Below are 5,569 nucleotides of genomic sequence, written 5' to 3'. Positions count from 1 at the left end.
GAATAAGAGGAAGATGGCCAGTGGTAAGAATTGTCCTGCAAGGTTCATCATGGTTGGAAGCTCAAAGTTTAAATGCAAAGGTTGGTGTAAAGCTCAACTGAATGGGTCTAGGAAGTTGTTTGGCCGCTTACGTGAGAATTCAGACTGCTTGCCACCCGAATGGAACAATATTGCTCTACCAAAAGACGGGTGCAAAGGCAAGGTCTGGGACCCCGGAATCCATTCTACCTATCACCACTCTTGGGGCCTTGTCACTTGCTTTAACTTTCTTGAAGGCTTTCTGCGCCTAGTTTGGGATCCCGGAGGCTATTGGAAGTACAAACATTGGTGGAGATTCCTGGATCAATACAAGCACAAGCCACCCTAACAGGAAACTCATCAAATGTCCAACTTAAGGACTATAACTAAAAGTGCTAGGTGGGAGACAACCCACCATGGTATGATCGTTCATTTTGCAATTTTAATTTTATTTAGTTTTGTTTATTTTTGAGATTTATTTTATTTTATTGAACCTGGAATCATGCATAGCATTCACATTAAGCACTGCATTTGCATCTGCATATTGCATTAAAAAAAATGGAAAAATATGCACGGGACGCGGTAGCGTCGCTGACGCGTCAGCGTCGCTAGTGCGTTGGGGAGAAAATAATTGAACAGAGAGTCACGCGAAAGCGTGGCTGGAGGCGCGCCTTTAGCATAATTTGACCTCACGCAACCGCGTCGCTCACGCGACCGCGTCATGTGGAACTTTGGCCTCCCACGTGACCGCGTCACCCACGCGGCCGCGTGACATGAAAATCGACATCAAGAAGGTGCATGGCCGAAAGTTGTGCTGGAATTGGGCTGGACTCGTGCTAGAAGCCCAAGCCCTCCCACACGAACGCGTGCCCCACGCGGCCGCGTCGTCTTTCGAAAATGGTCATCCACGCGATCGCGTCACCCACGCGACCGCATCACCCAGATTTTTGGCAAAATGCAATTCAAACAGAGAGTTGTGCGAATACGAGGCTGCACTAGCGCCACTAGCACAAATCAAGTGATGCGATCGCATGACCCATGCGTCCGCGTCGGCTGACCTTATTGCGCACCACGCGGCCGCGTCACCCATGCGTCCGCGTCGCCATCGTCGCACACCTTAACCTCATATGTGATGACAAGTCATCTTAGCCTAGTTTCACTAGTCTTTTTCTTTTGTTTTCACTTGAAATATGCACTTTCTTGAGGTCTAAGCAAGCCAATTTGGGTAGATTTTCATGCTTCCTTTGATTGAATTAACCATAGATGAATTAATGCAATTTCATGAGGTTTTATGCTATATTTGATGCATATTAGGATAGAATGAATATCTCATGATTTTGAGCATAGCTTTGATGTGTTTGGTTGATTAATGATAGGTGAAGAAAGCTTGAAGAAAGGTTGAAGCAAGAAGGAATAACTAGAAGCAAAGAGAGGACAATGAAATAAGTGAAATTAAACCAGGAAGCAAAAAGTTGGACCTGAAGTTAGCCCTCAAACTTTTGCACAAACTTTTGGGTGAAAAGTTAGCCTCAAAGTTAGACCCCTAACTTTTGGGCTAACGTTGGAAATTGAAAATCACTCCCTGGGCTACTAAAGTTTGTGCCAACGTTAGACCCCTAACTTTTGGGCTAACGTTGGCATGAGAAAAACCTCCCTGGCCACCAAAAGTTTGCGCCAACGTTAGCCCCCTAACTTTTGGGCTAACGTTGGCAATGAAAATACAAGGGGAGGGGCAAAAGTTTGCGCCAACGTTAGACCCCTAACTTTTGGGCTAACGTTGGCGCCATAGGTGCACTAGGAAGGGCCAACGTTGGAGCAAAAGTTAGACCCCTAACTTTTGCACCAACGTTGGTATCAGCAAATTGTGGTAGCTGATATGAAAAGTTGGAGCAAAAGTTCAAACTTTTACTCCAGCTTTTGCAAAACTCCAACCCAGTTCAATTGGTTCACTTTGGTTCCTCTCCAAACTCCAAGAGCAATCAACCAATGCCTCTTTCAACCCAATTTCACCAAGAGCAAAGGCCCAACTCAAGGCTTGAAGATCATTTGAAGAAAGTGTATATATAGGTGATGAGCGGATAATTTATACGCTTTTTGGCATTGTTTTTAGGTAGTTTTTAGTGAGTTTAAGCTACTTTTAGGGATGTTTTCACTAAGTTTTTATGTTAAATTCACATTTCTGGACTTTACTATGAGTTTGTGTGTTTTTCTGTGATTTCAGGTAAATTCTGACTGAAATTGAGGGATTTGAGCAAAACTCTGAAAAAGGCTGACAAAAGGACTGCTGATGTTGTTGGATTCTGACCTCCCTGCACTCGAAATGGATTTTCTGGAGCTACAGAACTCCAATTGGCGCGCTCTTAACGGCGTTGGAAAGTAGACATCCAGGGCTTTCCAGCAATATATAATAGTCCATACTTTATTCGAAGAATGACGACGTAACTTGGCGTTGAACGCCAAGTACATGTTGCTATCTAGAGTTAAACGCCAGAAAAACGTCATGATCCGGAGTTGAACGCCCAAAACACGTCATAACTCGAAGTTCAACTCCAAGAGAAGCCTCAGCTCGTGGATAGATCAAGCTCAGCCCAAGCACACACCAAGTGGGCCCCGGAAGTGGATTTATGCATCAATTACTTACTCATGTAAACCCTAGTAGCTAGTCTAGTATATATAGGACATTTATCTATTGTATTAGACATCTTTTGACAGTTTAATCTCTTTGAATATTCGGTCACTTGATCATGGAGAGGGCTGGCCATTCGGCCATGCCTGAACCTCTTTCACTTATGTATTTTCAACGGTGGAGTTTCTGCACACCATAGATTAAGGGTGTGGAGCTCTGCTGTACCTCAAGTATCAATGCAATTCTATTTTCTTTTATTCAATTCCTCTTTTATTCTTATTCCAAGATATTCATTCGTACCCAAGAACATGAAGAATGTGATGAGTCAGATAACCCTCATTATCATTCTCACTTATGAACGCGCGTGATTGACAACCACTTCCGTTCTACATGCAACAGAGCTTGAATGTGTATCTCTTAGATTCCCCAACAGAATCTTCGTGGTATAAGCTAGATAGATGGCGGCATTTATGAGGATCCGGAAAGTCTCACCTTGTCTGTGGTATTCCGAGTAGGATCTTGGGAATCCGGAAAGTCTAACCTTGTCTGTGGTATTCCGAGTAGGATTCCGGTAATGAATGACTGTGACGTGCTTCAAACTTGCAAGTGCTGGGCGTTAGTGACAGACGCAAAAGAATCAAGGGATTCTATTCCAGTAGGAGCGGGAACCAACCAGTAGGAGCGGGAACCAACCAGTGATTAGCCGTTCTTGACAAGTCTTCTTGTTTGATCTTGATGACTTCTTGTTTTGTGTCTTTTCTTGTTTTTCATGTGCATCTTTGCATTCATATTTTCCAAGCATTAAAAATTTCTAAGTTTGGTGTCTTGCATATTTTCTTTGCATCAAAAATTTTTCAAAAATATGTTCTTGATGTTCATCATGATCTTCAAAGTGTTCTTGGTGTTCATCTTGACATTCATAGCATTCTTGCATGCATTCATTGTTTTGATCTAAAAATTTCATGCATTGAGTATTTTTATTGTTTTTCTCTCTCATAATTAAAAATTCAAAAATCAAAAAAATATCTTTTCCTTATTTCCCTCCAAATTTTCGAAATTTTAGGTTGACTTGGTCAAAAATTTTTAAAATTAGTTATTTCTTACAAGTCAAGTCAAAATTTCAATTTTAAAAATCTTATCTTTTCAAAATCTTTTTCAAAATCATATCTTTTTCATTTTTTTTCTCTATTTTTCGAAAATTTCAAAAATATTTTTCAAATTATTTTCAAAATCTTTTTCTTATATTTTATATCTAATTTTCGAAAATTAGCTAACAATTAATGTGATTGGTTCAAAAATTTGAAGTTTGTTACTTTCTTGTTAAGAAAGGTTCAATCTTTAAATTCTAGAATCTTATCTTGTAGTTTCTTGTTGGTTAAGTCATTTTAAAAATTTAATCTTTTTCAAAATATCTTTTTCTTAAAACTTTTATCTTATCTTTTTATCTTATCCTTTTTAAAATTTTATCTTTTTCAAAATTTGATTTCAAAATATCTTATCTAACTTACTATCTTCTTATCTTTTTCAATTTTGATTTCAAATCTTTTTCAATCAACTAACTAACTTCTTGTTTGTTTCTTATCTTTTTCAAAACTACCTAACTACTTCTCCCTCTTCTAATTTCGAAAATGTCTCTCTCTTTTTCAAAAATTCTTTTTAATTAATTAATTGTTTCATGTCTAAATTTTAACTACATTTTATCTCTAATTTTCGAAAATTTCTAACCTCTTTTTCAAAAATTAATTTCGAAAATTCCCTTCTCTTCTCTTCTTCTATTTAATTATTTAATTACTAACACTTCTCTTCACCTCTCTTCATCCAAAAATCCGAATCCTTCTTCATTCTTCTACCCCTTCTTTTTCTACTAACATAAAGGAATCTCTATACTGTGACATAGAGGATTCCTCTTTCTTTTCTTGTTCTCTTCTCTTTCATATGAGCAGGAACAGGGAAAAAGGCACTCTTGTTGAAATAGATCCAGAACCTGAAAGGACTCTGAAGAGAAAATTAAGAGAAGCTAAACTACAACAATCCAGAAGAAACCTTCTAGAAATTTTCGAACAAGAGAAAGAGATGGCAGCTGAAAATAATAATAATAATGCAAGGAGAATGCTTGGTGACTTCACTAAGCCAACGTCCAAGTTTGATGGAAGAAGCATCTCCATTCCTGCCATTGGAGCCAATAACTTTGAGCTGAAACCTCAGCTAGTTGCCTTGATGCAACAAAACTGCAAGTTTTATGGACTTCCATCTGAAGATCCTTACCAGTTTCTAACTGAGTTCTTGCAGATCTGTGAGACTGTAAAGACGAATGGAGTTGATCCTGAAATCTACAGACTCATGCTTTTCCCTTTTGCTGTAAGAGACAGAGCTAGAATATGGTTGGATTCACAACCTAAGGATAGCCTGGACTCCTGGGATAAGCTGGTCACTGCCTTCTTAGATAAATTCTTTCCTCCTCAAAAGCTGAGCAAGCTGAGAGTGGATGTTCAAACCTTCAAACAAAAAGATGGTGAATCCCTCTATGAAGCTTGGGAAAGATATAAGCAGTTGACCAAAAGATGTCCCTCTGACATGTTTTCAGAATGGACCCTATTAGATATATTCTATTATGGTCTCTCTGAATTTTCAAAAATGCCATTGGACCATTCTGCAGGTGGATCTATTCACCTAAAGAAAACGCCTGAAGAGGCTCAAGAACTCATTGACATGGTTGCAAACAACCAGTTCATGTATACCTCTGAGAGGAATTCCGTGAATAATGGGGTACCTCAGAAGAAAGGAGTTCTTGAAATTGATGCTCTGAATGCCATATTGGCTCAGAACAAAATGTTGACTCAACAGGTCAACATAATCTCTCAAAATCTGAATGGATTGTAACATGCATCCAACAGTATTAGAGAGGCAGCTTCTGAAGAAGCTTAT

At 39.0% G+C, this 5,569-nt stretch overlaps 1 non-coding gene across 1 annotated transcript; it reads right to left on the bottom strand.

Moving 5' to 3' along the window:
• Positions 1-5,116: 5,116 nt before the first annotated feature.
• LOC130953480 (small nucleolar RNA R71) lies at positions 5,117-5,220 on the bottom strand. Its single transcript, XR_009075650.1, has one exon. It is a non-coding gene; the product is annotated as a small nucleolar RNA R71 (small nucleolar RNA).
• Between the last annotated feature and the right edge of the window lie 349 nt (positions 5,221-5,569).

Source organism: Arachis stenosperma, chromosome 9 (assembly GCF_014773155.1).
Source record: "Arachis stenosperma cultivar V10309 chromosome 9, arast.V10309.gnm1.PFL2, whole genome shotgun sequence".
NCBI lineage: Eukaryota > Viridiplantae > Streptophyta > Magnoliopsida > Fabales > Fabaceae > Arachis > Arachis stenosperma.
Note: the sequence above shows the minus strand (reverse complement) of the source record. Positions and strands in the feature narration are given on the sequence as shown.